This window comes from Bos mutus, chromosome 8 (assembly GCF_027580195.1).
Source record: "Bos mutus isolate GX-2022 chromosome 8, NWIPB_WYAK_1.1, whole genome shotgun sequence".
Classification (NCBI taxonomy): Eukaryota; Metazoa; Chordata; class Mammalia; order Artiodactyla; family Bovidae; genus Bos; species Bos mutus.
Window position 1 is genome coordinate 13,332,564 of NC_091624.1, and position 23,627 is coordinate 13,356,190.

The following is a 23,627-nucleotide window of genomic DNA, read 5'->3' on the forward strand; positions in this document are numbered from 1 at the left end:
ATGTTTATCTTATGTTGCTGTTTTATATTTAAATTTATTTTCAATTGGAGGATAATTGCTTGACAATATTGTGTTGGTCTCTGCTATACATCAGCCATAGGTATACATATGCCAGCTCCGTCTTGAACTTCCCTCCCATCTCCCACCCCTTAGGTTGCTTATTTATCAGTTTTAAACATTATCTGTTGACTTCCCTCGCACTTGTTCTCCCGATATTTTTATTTACTTCACAAATTTTGGTTAATTCTTCCTCAGTCTTCACATTACTAGAGTCATGTGAAATGTGAAACTCTTCCCACAATTAAGAAGTTCTGTAAAGCCTCCCAATAGCATCTGCTAAACAGCTGAGTGGATCAGGAAATGTATCCACTTCACTGTGTTCCACAGCCCCTCAACCTCCTGCTCCTCTCTTGCCTGGTTGATGGCTAGACTTCACTTTGCAGGACCCCTGGTTTTCTGTACGCTGCCCGCTTTTTTAATTTGCTCCCTTGTTTTACTGGAGCATATCCTCCCATACCTTTCTCCATACTCACTATAATTTTAGTCACTATTTTCTTACAGTTATATAAGCACATGATTTAAAGTGCCTAATAGTTCTATTTGGAGAAGGAAATGGCAACCCACTCCAGTGTTCTTGCCTGGAGAATTCCAGGGACGGGGGAGCCTGGTGGGCTGCCGTCTATGGGGTCGCAGAGAGTCGGACACAACTGAAGCGACTTAGCAGCAGCATAGTCCTATGGAATTTACTCAATGCCTTAACTCCATCCCTCCACTTCCCTCTAATTCTTCCTCCCAAGAAGTAAACGTTTAACTTCTTTTAGATAATTTTCAGTAACAATTTTAGATGGCTTCTTTGTAGTTTCTCAGTTATTGACTTCCCGATATGGAAAATAAGGCTCTATGTCCCCACCACACAACTGTACCTTTCCCATGTCCCTGCTTTCCCAGTATGTGCTCAGTTGATCAGTCGCATCTGACTCTTTGCGACCTCATGGACCACAGCCTGCCAGGCTCCTCTGTCTATGGGATTTTACAGGTGGGAATACGGGAGTGGGTTGCTATTCCCTTTTCCAGGGGATCTTCCCGAGACCCAGGGGTCAAACCCATGTCTCCTGCGTCTCCTGCATTGGCAGGTGGATTCTTTACCATCTAAGCCATCAGGGAACCCCATCCTTTTCCAGCATAATTATACTGAAAATTTTGAAGATAATATTATTATAGTTATATAACACTACTTTCAGGTGAGCCATGTGGTAAAATATGATGACTTTTCTGAATATCTTACTGTTTTCTCTAAAATTGATAATAATCCTTTGCCCCCTTTACTTAGTATTTTATATATTTCTCAGTAGTTCAAGCCCCAAATTTTAACCATATCTTTATCAGATATTCTATTAATTCCACCTTGGGAAAGAAATCACTTCCTGAGTCTGCTGACACATTTTGGGAGCCGAGCTGTGAGTTCCCACAGACAGCTTCTAGAAACTTCCTTTGCCTCTTTCATGCCGGATCTCCTATTTCCTGCTTCACTTGTAGTTTTCTCTCCTGGTTTACTCTTTTATTTCAGTGAACCACCTCCCTCCAGCTGGTTCCTGAAAAACTTGTATGTCTGACAATGTCATTATTCTACCCTCACACTTGCTTCAGAGTTTGGCTGGATAGAAAGTTCTAGCTTTTATTTTCCTCCAGACTATTGAAGGCAGTGCTCCATAGCCTTCTAACTGCCAGCACTGCTGTTGAGATGTGAAGACCCATCCCTGATCTTTGCATGTGATCAACTTTTTTTTTTTTAACCCCTGGAAGACTATAAGATCTTCTCTTTGCCACCAATGAATTCTTAAATAAAACTCTGGAGGACAGAAAGCAGACACATAAGTAATAAAAAAACAAAAACACAAAACTTTGCAGACCTGACAGGATCCTAAGCTGTCACTGGGGAAGGCTGAGAGCCAAACAAGTCATATGAAAGACTGCAACAGATTCAGGAATGTTTAGACCGTCTCACAACAGACCAGTCCTCCTATTTTAACTATACATCTCCTTCACCTTGGTGCCCAAAACTGTATTCCTATCATCTCCTTCCCTGTTGTCCTCATGCTTGTGGATTTATGCCTTCACAAAAATTGCCTTAAGTGAAAGAACAAATACAAAAGGACAAATACCAGTGATTGCAGTTACACGAGGGACTCGGAGGAGTCAAACTCATAGGAGACAGAAAGGAGCTGATGGTTGCCAGGGGCTGGAGGGAGAGAGGGATGGGGAATCTGAATATAATGGATACAGAGCTTCAGTTTGAAAAAATGAGAAAGTTCTAGAAAAGGATAGTAGTGATGCTTGTATAACAAGGAGAATGTATTTACTACTGAACTGTACACTTCAAAATGGTTAAAATAGGAAATTTGATGTTACACATGTTTTACTACAATAAAGTAAAAATACAGTGATACCTCCCTCTGAAAGGTTTTGTTTGGTTGGGAGCAAAGGGAGATGAATGAGTTCAATCCCCTCTTGTTATGCAGAAGTCTTTTGCAGATAAGATTTTTTTTTTTTTTTTTAACAATTCCATTCTTTAGAGCAGATCAGTAGTTTCAAACCTTAGGATAATAAGAATTATTGTAAGGGCTACAGACACAAAACCTTGTGTTTCTTCTATAGATTGTACTTCATGGGTGATTCCAGGGGTGACCTTTATTTACCACACAATGCTTCTCCCTTTAGAGTCTGACCCTCCCATTTTAAGATATTACCTTTGGCCGTATTAACAAAAGTGTAAAACGAAGAGCCAGAGAAGTGATGTTCTAGAGTAGGACCAGGTTCCTTTCTTGATTCCATACATTAAGGTTAAGGTTGGTGGCAAAGGGCTTTAGCTACCAAATGAAATGCAGATGGAAGAAGGGGGCCATGATGGAGAAGGCTGGGTGGGCTGGAGGCAGTGCGAGCATGAAAACGTTCCTTCAGATCTCTCTAATATCCGAACTGCACAGACTCGGTGAGACTCCCAACACTGAGGAAGCACAAGAAGAGAAGCCAACGTGAGGTTCCAGTTCATACAGGGGAGGATTTTCTGTCACCTGGGCACTGTCCAAATAAAGCCTGGATGACCACTGGAAAGTCAGGCTCTAGTTGTTGGCAGAAAGACCGCTTGGGAAGGGGATGCTGGGACTGGACTAGCTGACCTTTAAGAGCCCTTTCAGTCCTGGGATTGTGTGTGAAAAGGTTCATGTCCACAGACCATAAGCCCAAACTGTAAACAGATGCTGTGCCCCGCCAAGCCAGGTAGTAAATGTGGTGTGCTCTATTTTAAGAACATAATCCACTAAGAAAAACAGGTTCCTAAGAAAAGGAATATATGATTACAGGCAACATACAAGCCGCAATTCTAGTCCACCCTCGCCTTTCCAAAGTTTCTCTTTTTAACAATGTGAACCTCCAAATGCAAATGACAGTAATTCTCGATGAAATGCTCTCATGCAAGTAATCAATGTTTCCCCTGAAAAAAATATCATTGGCTTCATTACTTTCCATCAAGGGGAAAACCTTCAACCTAAGCTAGTATGGCTGATTTTCCAAAACAGATATCTTCTAGAAGGCTTTGGAAAAGTAAGTAAATAGAGTATCGCAAGAATCACCTTTTCTTGTTTATTAAAAGGTACACAGTCCTTCTGCAACACTCCCAAAGCACTTTCTGCATGTTACCAGGTTGAAGCAGTATTTCTTTCTACTTACTGCATTCACTTTATTTTTCAGTTATTTTTAAAATTTTAGTCCCTTTTAAAAACTGAAGTATAATTGAGTTACAATGCTGTATATGAAGAATACCCTGGCAGTGGTTGGGTCTCTGCAGTTTCACTGCAAAGTTTATGAAGAACACCCTGGTGTTCAGTGGTTAGGTCTCTGCACTTTTACTGCAAAGTTATGTTAATTTCAGGTGTACAGCACAGTGATTCAGGTATATAAATAAATATAAAAGCTTTCAGATTCTTTTCCCTTATAAGTTGTAGAATATTGAGTATAATTCCTTGTGCTATACAGCAGGTTGCATTCACTTTTTTTCAATGTACCTTCCATTTCATCTCTGGAAAGAAACAAAATAACACAACCACAGACTCTTAAACTTTCTGTTTACTGGTTTCCTGAGCTCAAAATACTTTCAATATTCAGCCTGTGCGAGTCTTTCTAAGTTACCAGCAAGCACAGCTTTTGCAGACAGAGGGATCAGAAAAATGACTGGGGAAGACAGTGCTCTAAATACACACTTCCCACGTCCAATCGTAACCACTATGTTGCCAAGTAGACAGGCTATACTGTACTCCGATCTCTTATTCTAGCTGACATCACATCTCTATGATTTTGATTATCTAAAACTGTCAATCTTCTTGGCAACTTCTATAGAATCTTTTCTTAATGGTATAAAATGTAAAAATGAAAAACTGATGGATTATATGACTTTCCCACCCTCCAATTGTTTTTTTCTTTTCTAAAAACAGAAGCCACTGAAGACCTTGCCTGCCAGTATGCCAGTGACTACCACTGGTCTCCCTTCTGGGACGCAGCAGGTTAAAACTAGTGATGAATTACGTGTTTCTATCCCCAGGGCAGCCTAGCACAGTGCCTCGCATATGGTAGCTGTCAGAATGTTAGGTTCATGAAACTGAATGACGAAGAGAGGGAGACGAAAGGTATTTTTTGAGACAGGGAACCTCAAGCTCCCAATACAAGTTGCCATCTATCTCTCCCCGTAGGCAACAAGAACAGAGAGACACGCACAGAGCGGTGCTGTGCTTCCCCCTAAAACGGAGCAGGACGATGCTGTCCATCCAACGGCCGGATCACAATGATTCTATCCACGTCTTTTCCATATGATTCCTCGTGGGAAAACCAAAAGTGATAATTAACCTAACATCTCAGTGTGAAGATTAAAATAAGCTACACAGAGGCATTTCCTGGCAGTCTAGTGGTTAAGACTTTAAGCCTCCACTGCAGGGGGCACAGGTTTTAGCCCCAGTAAGGGAACTAAGACCCCACAAGTAGCATGGCCAAAAATAAAATTTTTAAAAGCTACATGTTTTCACTCCCTGCTGTACAACAGGAAGGTATTATTCGCTGCCTTTCAGATGAAATGCTGACCGCAGCCAGGAGATTCTGTGAGACTTCCATCAAATTCTACAAACGGGAAATAATAAATCTTGGCAGGCTGATACAGAATAATCATTGAAGGCAACAAAGCACTGATTTTAAAAGCAAACCTCTTTATTCAGCCATGGTTGGACTGCCCAGGGAAATATTTCAAATTAAGTACGCAAATTTCCTTAAACAAGTTGTCATATGGGGTTGCTTTCATGGATCAAATACAAATAAATGTACTGGCCTGAGGGTCAAGAGGCTGCCACTACCATTTTCCACACCACAAGAAATATTCTTGGAGCAAACCCCATGTGTACCCACAAGCTGGTTCTTATCTCTGTCGCAGAGTAGTTGTTTACTTTTGAAAGAACAAATGTGTCTTCAGCCCTTACTTTTTAAATTACTTGAGTCAACAATAGTGTAAGAGTACAAATGAGATAGCCTTCTAATTAAAACAAAAACAGTCTAAATCCCCAAGGAAAGTTTTTATTAAAACTCACCGTCACTGCAAGAGAATGAAAATCAAACAGCCAACTGATACCTAATACTATGAATATCTAAAAAAATTTTTTGCATAAATTTGCAAATAAGAATTCTTTTCCCAATCTGTTTTTTATGTCATTTCAGAATGACATGCTGCAAAAACAAAATTAAAAAATCACAGATGCTAAATATATCATGATCTTTTTAAAAAATATAGGCATATACAACTTTAGAAAAATTCTCCATAGGAAAATATGGACTGATAGAAGAAATTCTCATTGTATTTGCCAAGCAGTGGTGGCTCTAGTGGTAAAGATCTCACCAGCCAATGAAGGAGACATAAGAGACTCAGGTTCCATCCCTGGCCCCTGAGGAGGGCATGGCAACCCACTCCAGGATTCTTCCTTGGAGAATCCCATGGACAGAGGAGCCTGGTGGGCTGTAGTCCATGGGGTCTCAAAAAATCAGACAAAACTGAAGCAACTTAGCACATTTGCACACATGCACTCATGTACCTACTAAGTGCCAGGCCTAAGCCACTGGTGCCTTTCTCAAGATGTCCGAGGATTCAAAAAAGATTCGTACGTGGCCCACATAATGAAATCCCCTTCCCCCACCACCATATCCAGAAGTATACTGTTTAAATCAGAGGTTGATTAAGAAAAAACAGCCCGTGCAGGAACCAAATCTGGCTGCCAGGGGTTCTTGTAAATGCCATTTTACTGGAACAAAGCCACACCCTTTTATTTACATATTGGCTGTGGCAGTTTTCAAGTTCTAAAGGCAGAACAGAGGTCTGTAATTGCAACATGGACCGCATGGCCAGCAAAGCCTAAAATATTTACTGCCTGCTCTTTAGAGAAACGTTTGCTGGTGCCTGGTCTATATCAAGATGTATCCTGGGTTGATTGAACATTTGCCCACACACGTTTGGACTTTCGGGTATAGGTATGAAACAGGCAGCGGATCTCAGGAACAAGAGCCCTGACCTGTGAGTCAGAGAACAGAGATGTCCTCCCAGCCTCGCACACACAGCCTTGGCAACTCACAGCTCAGTTTCTGAGCCTGGGATTTCCCATCTAGATCTAAGGGAAGAACTAATGCCTGCCTTACCCACCTCCCAAGATGCGAAAGTGATTTTACCACTGTATAGCACAGCCACAAGGTGAATGTAAGGTTATAAGAAACATAAAAGTGAACACTGAATTCAGGCTTAGAATGAGCCCCACTAGGAGTTTTCTATGTGTTATTTCATCTAGTCCTCACAACTACCGTATTAGATGGGTACCACTCTGATTCCCCTTTTACAGACAAAGGAATCAAGGCTCAGAGAGGTTAAGGGATTGCCCATTGTCACACAGCAAGTGGTAAGCTAAGACTTATGGTAAGTAAATGGTAAGTCAAGAGTCAGACTCCAGAGTTTATGTTGTTAATTACCAAGAGCACTGTTTCTCAAAACTCTGACTGAGGGCTCGCCACCAAATCTATCCACTTCATAGAACAAAGGTCTACTAGCATCATTTCTGAGACAAGTGCCATCATACCGTCTGTATGACTGCCTTGAAAGTGCAAGTGAAAGTCGCTCAGTCGTGTCCGACTCGTTGCGACCCCATGCACCAGTCCATGGAATTCTCCAGGCCAGAATACTGGAGTGGGTAGCCTTTCCCTTCTCCAGGGGATCTTCCCAACCCAGGAATCAGACCCAGATCTCCCACACTGCAGGTGGATTCTTCACCTTACTCATGTGCTAAATGTTAAGAATTGTCCATACAATAAACATTCAAGCTTTATACAGGCAGTGAAAGGGAGACCCAACAAAGATACAGGTATCTTACCTCAATAGAAGCCAGGATCAGTTTCAAATGAACAAGCAACCCAGAACAACTGGCTTGCCTGCACACTCAGAAGCAGCTTTGGTGACCCTGCTTTCTCTATACTTCTAAACATGTGCGCATAATTTAGGACCTTGCATTTTTATGTAACACAGCCCATCTAACAGAAATGTAAGAGAAAACTTAAAAAAATTAACAACATAAAATATATTCCATAGGTACCGATGTGGTTTTTTATTGCCCTTTTCACTCTTCTGAAAAGCAATTTGGAAACACGTTTTCATACCCAAGCCAATTTACCCAGCATTTTCTTTTCTTTTTTTAAAAAAAGAAACCAAGCAGTTTTTTTTTTTTTTCTTATTAGAGGGTAGTTTACCCAGTATTTTCATTTCCAGGATTTCATTAGACAAAAATAATGAGGACTGCTTACAAAAGCTTTAAGTATAAGGCTGTTCACTGCAATATTATTTATAAAGGCAAACATCTGGAAGCCACCAAACCACCCAACATAAACCATTATCTAAATAACTTTCAACAGAATGTTTTGTAGCTACTGTGACCATGTGTAGGGGACACTGCCTGCACTCTTCACAAATGTCAATGTCAAGAGAAGGGCTGAAAAACTTTTCTTGATGAAAAGAGGCTAAGGCGACACGACCTCTAAATGACCCTGAATTGGGTCCTGGTTTTGAGGTTAAAAGAATATTGCTATAAAGGGCATTTTGGAGAAAAATTGACAATATATAAAAATGGAGTTTATATATTAGTGCTGTATCAATATCAAATTTCCTGAATTTTCATACTTTATTTTGATTTAATAAAATAGCATGAGGTCTTCAACTTATTTTTAAATGGCTCAGAAAAAGGAGCATTAAAACTAATATCTAAATATGTATAAAAAAATAGTCACTCAGTCATGTCTAACTCTTTGCGACCCCATGAACTATAGACACCAGGTTCATCTGTCCATGGAATTCTTTAGGCAAGAATACTGGAGTGGATTGCCATTTCCTTCTCCAAGGGATCTTCCCAACCCAGGGATCAAACCTGGATCTCCCCCATAGAGGGGCAGATTCTTTACTATCTGAGCCACAAACTCCCAAATATATATAATAATACATTATATATGTAAATTCACATATACATGAATATGAAGACAAAGTAACTATGAAAAAGTTGGCTTAAAGCTCAACATTCAGAAAACTAAAATCATGGCATCTGGTCCTATTACTTCATGGGAAATAGATGGGGAAATAGTCAGACTTTATTTTTGGGGGGCTCCAAAATCACTACAGATGGTGACTGCAGCCATGAAATTAAAAGACGCTTACTCCTTGGAAGCAAAGTTATGACCAACCTAGATAGCATACTGAAAAGCAGAGACATTACTTTGCCAACAAAGGTCCGTCTAGTCAAGGCTATGGTTTTTCCAGTGGTCATGTATGGATGTGAGAGTTGGACTGTGAAGAAAGCTGAGCGCCAAAGAATTGATGCTTTTGAACTGTGGTGTTGGAGAAGACTCTTGAGAGTCCCTTGGACTGCAAGGAGATCCAACCAGTCCATTCTAAAGGAGATCAGTCCTGGGTGTTCATTGGAAGGACTGATACTAAAGCTGAAACTCCAATACTTTGGCCACCTCATGTGAAGAATTGACTCATTGGAAAAGACCCTGATGCTGGGAGGGATTGGGAACAGGAGGAAAAGGGGACAACAGAGGATGAGATGGCTGGATGGCATCATCGAGTCGATGGACATGAGTCTGGGTGAACTCCGGGAGTTGGTGATGGACATGGAGGCCTGGCGTGCTGCAATTCATGGGGTCTCGAGGAGTTGGACACAACTGAGCAACTGAACTGAACTGAACTATGAGAAATGTTAACAATTGGTGAGAGAAACATGAAAACTCTTTATATTAGTCTTGCAGCTCTTTTCTAAGCTGAAAGTTATTTTAAAATGAAAAACTTTAAAAATGTCTGACAAACCTCTGAGGTTTGACAGAAAACAACAAAATTCTGTAAAGCAATTATCCTTCAATTAAAAAATAAATTTTTAAATGAAATTTTGTTAATGAGAAATTGCTTATGCTAAAATGAATAAAAACATTAGGATATAAAACTAGTGTTTTATATTTTTGAATTTAATATTTTTTGGTATTAAATGTTTTGGTATTTAATATTTTTTTAATTTGTAGTAAAAACTATATATTCAGGAAGACATCTCAAGAATGGGTACAGTTTAAAAATATGTATATTAGAAATAAATAAGCCTAAATATTACCAGTGGCCTGTGGTTTCTAAGTGGTGATATTCTATTTGGACTTTATTTTCTTCTTATTGTTTTATACTTCTTGTGTATCTACAGTTTTTACAGTAGTATTTTGTTAATCAGGAGAACAAGTATTATAGATAAATTATAAGCTTATATGAATTACACACACATCTAATTTAGTCTTTGAACACTTCTACATACAGGCTTAATACTTCATGTCAGAGGAATCTGAAGATAAGACCTCTAAGCCTTAAACAGATTAAATACTGTTTACAGCAGCAATTTCACACTAGTAAATTTCACAATATATTTGAAATTACTTTCCACTCAAATCTCAGAAAAGCGGGGGCAGACTACAGGATCGTGCATGCAAACACTGGCACTCCCAGCCTCAGCTAGAACTTTCTCAAGCTTGTGAGACTGACAGCAGAAATCACTGTCCCCTTCTAGTTCATCTCCTACAATAATGTCTGTTACCTTAAGACATTATTAGAATGCATTTGTATGTAATTTTTTTCTAAACCATTGGCGCCAACTGTAAACCTAAGGCTCATTATTCCTAATACTTCAGTGTACATTTCCTAAAAATAAGGACTTTGTCTTTTTTTAACCTACCTAGCCACAGTACAGCTTCCAAATCATGGAATTAACATTGACAGAATCCCACCATCTAAACTTTAACAGTTATCTCAATGATATTGTTATCAACAAAATGGTTCAATCTAGGGTCCCATGTGGCATTAATTCTCGTGTTTCTTTAGTCTTCTTCAATTCGGGGTACTTTCTTGGTTTTTCATAATCTTGATGCTTAAAAAAAATTACAAGCCAGTCATCTTGTTGAATGCTCTTCAGTTTGGCCCTATCTGATATTTTCTCATGGTTAGAGCCAAATCACTGGTTTTTGTAGGAAGAGCACAGAAGTGATCCTGTGTTTTTCTCTTGCTCATTTCATTGGATGGTGATCAATGTCAGCTTGTCTAATTACTGATGGTGTTAAATTTTAATTTGTGACTATGGTGGTGTCTGCCAGGTTCCTCCACTTTGTATTTACCCTGTTCCCTCTGTAATTAATATGTACTTTGTGGAGAGATACATGAAGCTATATAAATATCCTGATGGAACAATAGGACAGTTAAAAAGTTTATGCAATCAACGTACCCTTCAGAAAAAACTAGATACATCTGTATAATATATTTGCTAGTTATATTTAAGAAATATAGTACCCCCCAAATTGTTTTTAGAACCTACACAGAGAAAAGACTTTTAATGGAAATTTTTTATATAGAAGTGATGATGTCTGGTTGTGAACCTGAGTCCCTGGAGAAACTGTGAAAACTTAATATTATTTGCCCTTTAGTTCTATCCTCGGAGCTGGCATCTAAAATACATTCTTTTTGAAAAAAACAATTTTATTGAAATATAGTTGATTTACAATGCTGGGTTAATTTCTGATGCTGCTGCACAGCAAAGTGACTCAGTTAGACACATTCTTTTTCATATTCTTTTCCATTATAGTTTATCACAGAATATTGAATACAATTCCCTGGGCTATACATTAGGATCTTGTTTATCCTTCCTATATATAATAGTTTGCATCTGCTAATCCCAGGCAGAGGATGAGATGGTTGGATGGCATCACCGACTCAATGGACATGAGTTGGTGATGGACAGGGAGGCCTGGCGTGCTGCGGTTCATAGGGTCGCAAAGAGTCAGGCACAACTGAGTGACTGAACAGAACTGAACTGAATCCCAAACTCCCGATCATTCCCTCCTCCATTTCCATCCCCAGTGGCAAGCACAAATCTGTTCTCTACATCAGGGAGTCTATTTTTGTTTCATAGATAGGTTCAGTTTGTGTTGTAGTTTAGATTCCACATATAAGTGATATCATATGGTATTTGTTTTTCTCCTCTGACTTACTTCATTTAGTATGATAATTCTAGGTCCATCCATGCAGCATGCAAATAGCATTACCTCATTCTTTTTAAGGTGTTAGTAGCTCAGTCGTGTGCAGCTTTTTGTGACCCCATGGACAACAGCCTGCCAGGCTCCTCTGTCCATGGAATTCTCCATGCAGAAATATTGGAGTAGTTAGCCATTCCCTTCTCCAGGAGATCTTCCCAACCCAGGGATCAAACCTGGGTCTCCTGCATTGCAGACAGATTCTTTACCATCTGAGCCACCAGGGAAGCCCTCTTTTTAATGACTGAGAAATATTCCACTCCAGTTAGAACCAGACATGGAACAACGGACTGGTTCCATGTTGGGAAAGGAGCACATCAAGGCTGTATACTGTCACCTTGCTTATTTAACTTACATGCAGAGTACATCATGCAAAATGTCAGACTGAATGAAGCACAGCTGGAATCAAGATTGCTGGGAGAAATATCAATAGCCTTAGATATGCAGATGATACCACTCTTATAGCTGAAAGTGAAGAGGAATTAGAGTCTCTTGATGAAAGTGAAAGAAGAGAGTGAAAAAGCTGGCTTAAAACTCAACATTCAAAAAATGAAGACCGTGCTCACTGTGGCAACACATATACTAAATTGGAATACAGAGAAGATTAGTATGGCCCCTGCACAAAGATGACACGCAAGTTTGTGAAGCATTCCACAGTTTTAGGTTTGACAGAAAACACAAAATTCTGTAAAGCCATTATCTTTCAATTAAAAAATACATAAGTTAGAAGAAAAAAAAGATCATGGCATCTGGCCCCATCACTTCATGGAAAATAGATGGGGAAATAATGAAAACAGTGACACACTTTATTTTCTTGGGCTCCAAAATGACTGCAGATGGTGACTGCAGCCATGAAATTAACAGATGCTTGCTCCCTGGAAGAAAAGCTGTGACCAACCTAGACAGCATATTAAAAAGCAGAGACATTACTTTATGGACAAAGGTCCATATAGTCAAAGCAATGGCTTTTCCAGTTGTCATGTATGGATGTGAGAGTTGGACCATAAAGAAAGCTGAGCGCTGAAGAATTGATGCTTTTGAACTGTGATGTTAGAGAAGACTCTTGAGAGTCCCTTGGACTGCAAGGAGATCCAACCAGTCCATCCTAAAGGAAATCAATCCTGAGTATTCATTGGAAGGACTGATGCTGAGGCTCCAATACTTTGGCCACCTGATGTGAAGAACTGAGTCACTGGAAAAGACCCTGATGCTGGGAAAGATTGAAGGTGGGAGGAAAAGGGTACAACAAAGGATGAGATGGTTGGATGACATCACTCACTGGATGGACTGCACATGAGTTTGAGCAAGCTCTGGGAGTTGGTGATAGACAGGGAGGCCTGGCATGCTGCAGTCCATGGGGTCGCAAAGAGTCACACACGACTGAGCAATTGATCACGACTGAGTGATTAAACTCAATTGAACTGAATATTCCATTATATATATGTACCACATCTTCTTTATTAAAATACATTCTAGACTCATGTGCAGAGAAGGCGATGGCACCCACTCCAGTACTCTTGCCTGGAAAATCCCATGGGCGGAGGAGCCTGGTAGGCTGCAGTCCATGGGGTCACGAAGAGTCAGACCCGACTCAGCGACTTCACTTTCACTTTTCACTTTCATGCATTGGAGAAGGAAATGGCAACCCACTCCAGTGTTCTTGCCTAGAGAATCCCGGGGACGGGGGAGCCTGGTGGGCTGCCGTCTATGGGGTCGCACAGAGTCAGACACGACTGAAGTGACTTAGTAGTAGCAGACTCATGTGAACTTCCTTGTTTGTTCTTTCAACAAAAGTCTTTTAACTGAGATAAAGCAGGCTAGGCTAACCATGACCCAAGTCTGTGGATCACAAATAGGTCTTTGTAGAACACACTATAAATGTGTCAGCCATGGCAATGCTCAGGCCAAGTCACAAGACTTGCTTCAAATGTTTCTGTTGAGAGGGGCTTCAGGAACTCCCATGGGAGATCAACCCTTAGTCTTTTTACTTAAGCATTCCCCCCGCCCAAAGCTTTGTGTTTATCTGAAAACATAAGACCAGCGATGACGCATTCTTGCTCAGGATCTGTCATTATGACAGATGACAGGGAATGACATTAAGGAATGACAGGGAATCCGTCATTAAGATGGACTTACAGATAGAGATAGAAGTTCCGGGGTTTTACACAAAGGCTCATTCTGTGCTTGAACATTTATGATGAGGATATTCTGAGAGCAATGCAGAATCAGTTGTAATTTTCCTTTCTTGTACCTGGCAAGCACTGTGGTAGAAATCTTTCCTAAGGCAATACTTAATAGTTTGCGTTGGTTGCTGTGTGAATTCTTGGACCTAAGGATAAACAGGGATGTACTTCTACTCTTCCTGATTGTCTCAGATTTCCATTTTCTAATGAAATGCTCCTAGAGTCTCACATTGAAGTCGACATGCTAAGTGAAGCAAGGAATGAAAGAGGAAAGCCAGCTGGGTGAGCCCAAGAAAGAGGGTCATTTGTGGTAACGACCAAGGTGGAGTTGGGGCCAATCTCTAGAGGGGAAATGAATTAAGTAGCCTATGAGGTGAGAGCAAGATTTAAGGAAGAGTCATTGAATCAAAGTGTAGGTCTAAGAGCTGGCTGCTCTCTGAGGTAGGATATCTGGGCAGGCATCAACATGGAAGATTATGCCTCCTGGTGGTCCATATACCTCTAGAGCATTTACGCTGTATAAACACTGCTTCCCCAAACAAGACATGGCTTCTGCACATAAGGAGGACTGTTTCCTAATTCTGTCAACCAATGTCCTCCCCATCCTCATCCCCTTCCCTTCCTTCAAACCCTTAGTGCCATTCTCAGACCACGGAGGACCCAGGACAGGTCATGTCTCTCAGGTCCACCTTCAGTTTTTTTTTCCCTTTTTCACAAATGACACCATAGGCAAATTCTGTCACCGGCATGATTCTAGAACAGTCCAAACTTAGCAGAAGACAGTTTTGGGAGACTGCTGATCAATCAGGGACTGTCCCATTCTGCTTGGTGACCTGCCGGGCAAGATGTGGAGCTGGTCCAGAGTGAGTTCATCACTCCAAACCATCCCAGCATGGCTGCAGGGTGTATGGAGAGGCTCCTTTTGCCCTCGTGGTCTAAGCTCAGCTCTCCTCCGTCCTTCACACACAGGCAGAAAGCGCAGGGCTATCATGAACCCTGATTCAGTGCTAGCAGCCTGGTCCTGGACATCCCAGCCTGTTTCTCTTATGTGCCACCTTGGCTGATGAGCATGGGTTACTATTTATGAGAAGCAAGAATTCACTGGGTAAATTCCCAGAGCATAAGCTAAGGGCATATCTTGAAAGGCTGCCATGGAATCCTGCCCTCACTCACAGCGGAGAAAAAGACAAAAGGAGAAAGGGTGGGAAGGGAGCCAAGGAGGGGTCACGTGAAAGGCCAGGGGAGAACAAATGTGTTCTTCTTTGTTGCCCCCTCCACACTGCCCTCAGAGGTCCTCACCGGCCTTGGACCACCTGCAAGCACCCCCAAATCCACTCTCTAGTGGCCACCTGGGAAATGTAACTAAAAGATGAAACTTTTAAAAAAAGTTTGAATGTTACTACCTTAGATCTGGTTTCTTAATAGCGCATCTAAATGCACGCACATAAGGAGGACTGTTTCCTAATTCTCTCTCAACCCATGTTGCTCTCAACCAACCTGATCCTTTCATATTTCAATATTACCGACAGCCACTGCTGCACTGGAGGTGGTGGAATTTATTCTTCCAATTTTCCCACTTCTTCTATTTTCTGTTTTTACCTAGATTATAAGACTACTAAGTTGCCTAATAATAAAACTATGTAGACAAGTAAAACAGATGACATTATGTCTACAGTTTTAATGAAACAAGATAAATCTTGAAAATGTGTGCAGAGTGACATGTATCACCCAGGCATCCGAAGTTGTTGACTGAGTTAAATTTTACACAAATGTCAGCTTTCTTTTTCTTAATCATTCAAAAGACAACAAACAAAAAGGCATAGCCTGTCACTTTAAGGAGTAGAAAATTGGGTTGAAGTCTATGGAAAATGATGAAGATTAAGATTTTCTCATTTTTATTTTCTATTTCTCCACACACCCCGCTCCCAACCTATGTCAATGGTTTTATAATGAAACATGGTTGAAAGTTCTTTTATCAACTGGATTAAGCAATACACTTCCTTGAATGTAGTGTTATATTGGTTCAGAGAAAATTTATGATAATAAAAAACTGGAATACAATACAATGAAATAATAATATGAACTAATAATAACTCACCCCTCAGTGTTTCCCTACCACTCACTCTCTGCACTATCTATGTATATTGACAACAAAAAATCATAAGCAAGTATTTTTTCTTACTTACAATGATCTTATAGATCTTGTATATTATTAAATGAATCATATGGAGTCCAAGGCAAAACAGTTAATATCACAGTGATATCCAGAACACAGGTATCCCAAAAGTCATCCACAGGTTCTTAGAACTCCATAATACTACTGCGTCTAAGTGAATTTTACAGAGTTTTAGCCAAAACTTACCCAATAAGAAACAATAACAGTACCAAAAACCCTGAGAGTATACTAATTTTCCATGCATCAGTGAGGCAGGGCAGCTGTTGCACAGAAAAGTTTCTAACCTAAAAACAATTGATCATCAATGAAAGAAAACCAGAAGGAGGAATTATACAGGACCTGACGCCTCAACTGAGCCATGAACTACCAAAGACATCAAAAGATGAAACATGTCCTGTGGTGGGTGGTACTCAAGTAAGAAGGCTTTCCAAAGGCAGTGAGTACTTGTAAAATTTAAGAAAATGCAGAGTCATTTTCATCTTTATAGTTTCCTTGAGAAAAGAAAATATTTGGGACCACTCTATAATATCCATAAAGATTCTATTTAATCCTGTATTACAAGTTGAACAGTTACTATTTACCAAGTATCTATTAGACTCTTTATATTTTCTTGTTGTATTTCAGTCTCTAAGTCATGTCCAACTCTTTTGTGACCCCATGAATTGTAGTCTGCCAGGCTTCTCTGTTCATCAGATTTCCCAGGCAAGAATACTGCAGTGGGTTGCCATTTCCTTCTCCAGGGGATCTTCCCGATCCAGGGATTGAACCCGAGTCTCCTGCATTGGCAGGCAGGTTATTCACCACTGAGCCATCAGCGAAGCCCCCTTTATATTTTAGGTTAAACTATATGAAATTTCTAATACCTGACCATCTTAATCTATAAAAATAGTAATTTCCAATGGATTCTACTAATTCACTGCATCTAATGTCTAATTCAAACCTTGCAAGATGGGAATTATAATTCCCATTTGCAGATGAAGAAATAGATTTAAGGAAGAAGGGTCATGTGCCCCAAGGTCATGAAGGTACCAAGAAGCACCAAGTTCCCACCCGGGTCTCACAGACCCCAAAGCCAAAGGTCAGGAGCCTTTCTGTCAACAGTACAGCCAGAGTGATCTGGGCTAGTCCAGGCAGGTAAACATGCATTTAGTAGAATACAGAGCTTAAATAATCACACTTCGTCGACTAAGTTTTTGAAATATACTTTGTACCACATGTCAGTTCGTGTATCACCCTGACCAAATTACTTAACAACACAAGTCTTCTGATCCGTAAAAATGAGAGGACTGAACTAATAAAGGCACATAAAGGACAGAAAAGGCATGGACCTAACAGAAGCAGAAGATATCAAGAAGAGGTGGCAACAATACACGGAAGAACTATACAAAAAAGATCCTCGTGACCCAGATAACCACGAAGCTGCGATCACTCACCTAGAGGCAGACATCCTGGAATGCGAAGTCAAGTGGGCCTGAGGAAGCATCCCTAAGAACAAAGCTAGTGGAAGTGATGGAATTCCAGTTGAGCTATTTCAAATCCTAAAAGATGATGCTGTGAAAGTGCTGCACTCAGTATGTCAGCAAATTTGGAAAACTCAGCCGTGGCCACAGGACTGGAAAAGGTCAGTTTTAATTCCAATCCCAAAGACAGGCAATGCCAAAGAATGTTCAAACCTACCGCACAACTGCACTCATCTCACAGGCTAGCAAAGTAATGCTCAAAATTCTCCAAGTCAGGCTTCAACAAGAATGTGAACCGTGAACTTCCAGGTGTTCAAGCTGGATTTAGAAAAGGCAGAGGAACCAGAGATCAAATTGCCAACATCCATTAGATCACTGAAAAAGCAAGAGAATTCCAGAAAAACATCTATTTCTGCTTTATTGAATACGCCAAAGCGTTTGACTGTGGAAAATTGTTAAAGAGATGGGAATACCAGACCATCTTAACTGCATCCTGAGAAATCTGTATGCAGGTCACAAAGCATCAGTTAGAACCGGACATAGAACAACAGGCTGGTTCAAATTAGGAAAGGAGTACGTCAAGGCTGTATATTGTCACCCTGCTTATTTAACTTATTTGCAGAGTACATCATGCAAAATGCCAGGCTGGATGAAGCAAAAGCTGAAATCAAGACTGCCAGGAGAAAAACCAATACCCTCAGATATGCAGATGACACCACCTATGTGGCAGAAAGCAAAGAGGAACTAAAGAGCTTCTTGATGAAAGTGAAAGAAGAGAGTAAAAAAGTTGGCTTAAAACTCAACATTCAGAAAACGAAGATCATGGCATTCGGTCCCATCACTTCATGGCAAATAGATGGGGAAACAATGGAAACAGTGACAGACTTTTTCTTTTGGGGCTCCAAAATCACTGCAGATGGTGACTGCAGCCATGAAATTAAGACACTTGCTCCTTGGAAGAAAAGCTATGACCAACCTACACAGCATACTAAAAAGCAGAGACATTACTTTGCTGACAAAGGTCCATTGAGTCAAAGCTACGGTTTTTCCAGTAGTCATGTATGGATGTGAGAGTTGGACTGCAAAGAAAGCTGAGAGCCAAAGAATTGATGCTTTTGAACTGTGGTGTTGGAGAAGACTTTTGAGAGTCCCTTGGACTGCAAGGAGATCTAACCAGTCCATCCTAAATAAAATCAGTCCTGAATATTCATTGGAAGGACTGATGCTGAAGCTGAAACTCCAATACTTTGGCCACCTGATGTGAAGAACTGACTCATTTGAAAAGACCCTGATGCTGGGAAAGATTGAGGGCAGGAGAAGAAGGGGATGACAGAGGATGAAACAGCTGGATGGCATCACTGACTCAATGGACATGAGTTTGAGTAAGCTCTGGGAGTTCATGATGGACAGGGAAGCCTGGCATGCTACAGTCCATGGGGTTGCAAAGAATTGGACATGACTGAGCAACTGAACTGAACTAAAGGATTGATTAGGTCCTTTTTCGTTTCCTTAAAGTTGAATAATAAACATAAATATAACACATTTTTAGTTTTTAAAACAATTATCATAACTCTTTGGAAGCTATCCAGCCAATAGAGAAAAGTTTAAAGTAGAAAGAGAACCTCTTGCTAAATTTCCCATTCTCCTCTAACTTTGGTGCTCTGTACCCATCTGAAATATCATCAGATCTAAGTGTGGGATGCTAAGCCATTCCCTTAGCATCTCTGAGACTCAGTTTCTTACTGTGCAAAATGGGACAGGGTGATGTCAGCTCAGCCTCCTCTCAGGGGAAGAGGAGTGTATTAATGCAGGTGTATCAACGCAGGTGAAAGTGTTTCCACAACGGGTCGTCTGCAAGGTTTTAGTAAGACTTCGCTGGAAGTCATGTCACATGCTCCCCTCCCTAGAATTTTCCAGGATACCCATCAGGTGGGAATGCCTGCCAGCCCTCTTCCTCCCCCGGGTCTCCCCATTCATGAGCAAGCAGCTTCCCTCAATGAGTCAGGACAATAAAGTTTGGCTTCCCTGAGCTAATCAGATAACATTAGAAAAAATGGAAAAAGCCACCAGATATGATTCAACCACAAGAAGAATTCTCATAAAACTATTTCTGAATCATGTTCACATCATTCCTGATAAATCAGACTAAGTGGAAAGCAGGGAGTGTGAGGGGACCACTGGGAGTCACTTCATTATGGCCCTAGGTCTGCCTCAATTGTCTTCCCAGAGCCACAGGTTCTGTGAGGCCGATAGGCTGTTTGGAAGCTGTCATTTCATCAGTGCCTTCCAGTCATCCTACAGCTTTAGAACCTACTTGATTAAAAGACCTGAAGGTTCTGTGCCATTAAGAATATGGAAGGGTTGAAACTACCCACATTAGTAAGCCACAAGAAAGACAGGCAGTGGTTTTAACATACTAAAAATGCACCTGTCTCATGATCAAAGGATATTTTTCTCTATTCCTAGGACAAACAAATGTTTAAGTCAACTAAGAGTCAAATAATAATTAATATCCATAGTTTCCAAAACACTTCTACATGGCAACTTACTTGATCCTGAATGGTTGAGGGAGAGAAATTTACATTTATTAAAAGCATATTATTGAAAATGCATGTTTTCATTTCGCCAGCTACTCTGGATTGGTTCCTGCACAGAAACCACTAATCATCCGTATCATTAGCCCCATTTTGCAGTTTGCAAAACCAAGGCTTCGGGAGGTAGAGAACTTGATCAAGTTGTTCTGAACGCCTCAGTTCTACAGGATTCTTTCCCTACAACCTAGCCCTTTGACGAGGATTACTAGTCTGTGGATTATTCTATGGCTTTAGAACATAACAGTTTGCAAATTAGGTTGAGCTGTCAGTGAAAACCGTCAACTTCCTTCCTACACTCTATTCTCGTTTCTGTATTCTAAGGTCCTTCTGAGGTGGGCCGTCCTACACTCTGTTAACCAAGGGCTAATATTTCTGGTGCCCAGAAGTGAGACAACCAACAGAAGAGTGCCTCTCCACCACTGGAGAACACCCCAGACCCACAACTGGGGCAGCTCAAGCAGGGGTTCCTATATCGCTTTAGTATTACCATCAGATAATATCAAGCCCAAATACCTCTCAGTAACTGCACCACCACTCCAAATCTTTACTTTCACCCTATTCAGTTGCCCATTTCAAGGGATGTTGGACAGAAGTCTGATCAGGAAAGCAGGAAAAGAACAAAATTAGCCAAAGAACGAAATTAGCCAAGAAACCTGCTGGAGACTTCATCGTATTTAGACAACCCATCATGAAAGTTTATTTGAGTAAAATATACAACCCCAAAGGATTACACATTCCATGAAATACGATCTGCCCCCAGTTCTGCAGATACTCAAAATTATGGTATTACAGGGGAAAAAGTTTGGAACATAAACAAATACGAATCTAAACCCAACCTGGGAAATGCACTTGCTAAATCCTCCCCCGGTAAAAGCCACAAAAGTATTTCAAACACCGCGGCCTTATCCTTCTTCAGAGATTTTGACAAAAAGAAAAGTCTCCAAATTTAAATAAAGAAAAGAAATCTCCAAGTTTGATTTTCACTTGTAATGGCAAACAGATGAGTACATTCAAAGGTAGCACAATATTCCTTTACCCACCCCAGCAGACTGAATAAATCAGTAAGTAAATAAATAAGCAGCCTGAGTAAATAAATAAATTCTTGATCAGAAAAGCTGATCAAAAGACACCAAGGAGTAAATAGAACTCCAGGAGGGGTAGAAGAAGCCTGGGCACCTTTAGCTAATTGAAGCAAAGCCCCCTCGTCTGAAACCTAAGGACAAACAGGTCAGCTTTAACCAGCATATGATGGAGGGAAACCTTCATTAACACTAGTAAACAAAATTACAATGTGGCATGGCAAGGAAAGTTGAGACCTTGACTGTTTTTCTCTCTCACAATATTGGCTTACAGCTTAGCAACAGTGAGGGTGGAGGAGGAATTCCTATGTTCGCACCCACTCCTCTCAAATGCCTTGTTTTTTTAAAGAGAAATCTATTGTTGGGGCAAGGCAGACTCAGATTTTTTTTTTTTTCATGGGTAATAATGGATTCAATTGCCTTGAAGTCCGTGGACCTCTGGGTAGGAAATACCAAGCAGACAAACAGGAACAGAGTAATGCAGCAGCCAGATGTATCCTAGACCTACATTCTAGAATACCTTAGGGCACCCTCATATAGAAAAATATTTACCTAGCAAAACCATCAATTTGATTTTTTAAAGTTTTCTTGTGCTCAGTTGTGTCCAACTCTTTGCTACCCCATGGACTGCAGCCTGCCAGGCTCCTCTGTCCATAGAGATTTCCTAGGCAAGAATACTGGAGTGAGTTGCCATTTCCTTCTCCAGAGGATCTTCTCGACCCAGGCATCTTGAACCTGCATCTCTTCCATCTCCTGCATTGGCAGGAGGTTTCTTTACCACTAGAGCCACATGGGAAGCCCCCAAATTTTAAGCATTACTAGAAAAAATGAGAGTATTTCAATATTCAAGATGAAAATAATCTAAACATGAATTTTTTAATTGTGAAAACAGCCACAATAGCATTATCTACATGGGCAATGTTATCAATCAGACCTACGTTACCAAGAGACAGAACCTCGCCTCCCCTTCTAACAGGTCCAGAGCTAGAGAAAGCCAACTTCCTCACCAGTTAGATGAAGGTTATCTACTAACGGTCATTCCTTTCCTCATTCTATATCCTCCTGTGGATACGAAAGCCAGGCCACATCCACTTTTATTATCAGTTATCTGATAAAAACAGTTTATCCTTACTCAATAATCTGAGAATCTCTAAAATCAATTACCATGCAAACGATCATAATCTTAAGGGGAAATGAAGAGGAAAGACAGGATAGGAACCACAAATACTTGCAAAATTGTGGCAAATGCAGATACCAGTATTTAGTCATATTAAGAGAACAAGAACAATATATTAAAAATAACTGACTGGCATTAGTGGGTAATACGTATGTTAGTCTTGAATGTGAACCACATGTCAGGCTCTCTGTTAAACTCTTTTTCAATGTTTTCCCATTTAATCCTCCCAACAATTCTATGGGGAAAGTACTATTATTCCTGTTTTAGGAAACAGAAGCTTATTAGAGATTCAACAATTCACCCGAAGTGACATGGATACTATGGACAAAGCCAGGATCGGGGCTCAGGCTATCTACCTCTGGAATCCATACTATGGCATATATTCCCTCTAAGCCATCTGCTGTACAAACCCACATCCACTTATGACACATCCTGGTCGGATGTCTCATGTTATATGACTTTTGCTCTGTGATTTCCTTTTTCCTGTAGTTGTACTTCAGCACTTGCTAGAGAAGTGAACTCCTTGAAAGTAGGGACTAGGGAATTCTTTTGATCTCTAGAGGACTTCACAGATAGATAATGCCTCTCAACAACAGGAGTGAGAGAAAAGGGGAGAGCAGGAGCCCAGGTGTCCATCAATGGGTGATGGATCATAGGCACATTCTGGAATATAATCCACCGATATTAAAAAGGATGGAAATCCTAGTACCTGCCACAACATGGGGGAACCTTGAGGACGTTGTTGTTCAGTTGCTGAGTCATGCCCAACTCTTTGCAACCCCATGGCCGCAGCACACTGAGATTCCCTGTCCTTCACTGTCTCCCGGAGTTTGCTCAAACTCATGTCCATTAAGGACATGCTAAGTGAAATTGCCAGTCACAAAAGAGAAAGAGTGTTATACTTAGATGGGTTACCTAGAGCAGTCAATCTAAGAGGGACAGAAAGTGGACAGTGGCTGCCAGAGGCTGGAAGGTAGAGGGGAAAGGGAAGTTGGTGTTTAACAGGTAAAGCTTTTAGTTTTACAAGATGAAAAAGTTCTGTGGATGATGGATAAAGATAGTATCACAACAATGTGAATGTACTTATTGCCACTGACAATGGTTAAGATGGTCAATTAAAAAAAAAAAAAAACTTTTTACTTTAGTATTTTTATTTTTTTTAAAGGTTTAAAGAAATTTATTTACGTGGTCGTGCTGGGTCTTAGTTGCAGCATGTGAGGTCTTTAGTCGCAGCATGTGAACTCCTAGTTGTGGCATTTGGGACCTAGTTCCCTGACCAGGGTTCAAA

The 23,627-nt window shown here is 40.6% G+C and overlaps 1 protein-coding gene and 1 non-coding gene across 5 annotated transcripts in view; one reads left to right on the forward strand and one right to left on the reverse strand.

Moving 5' to 3' along the window:
- PALM2AKAP2 (PALM2 and AKAP2 fusion) overlaps positions 1 to 23,627 on the reverse strand; it is a 515,173-nt gene that overhangs the window by 82,144 nt on the left and 409,402 nt on the right. The gene's annotated exons all lie outside the window — the stretch shown is intronic.
- On the forward strand, positions 12,229 to 12,331 carry LOC138989075 (U6 spliceosomal RNA). The gene has a single exon (XR_011465306.1). It is a non-coding gene; the product is annotated as a U6 spliceosomal RNA (small nuclear RNA).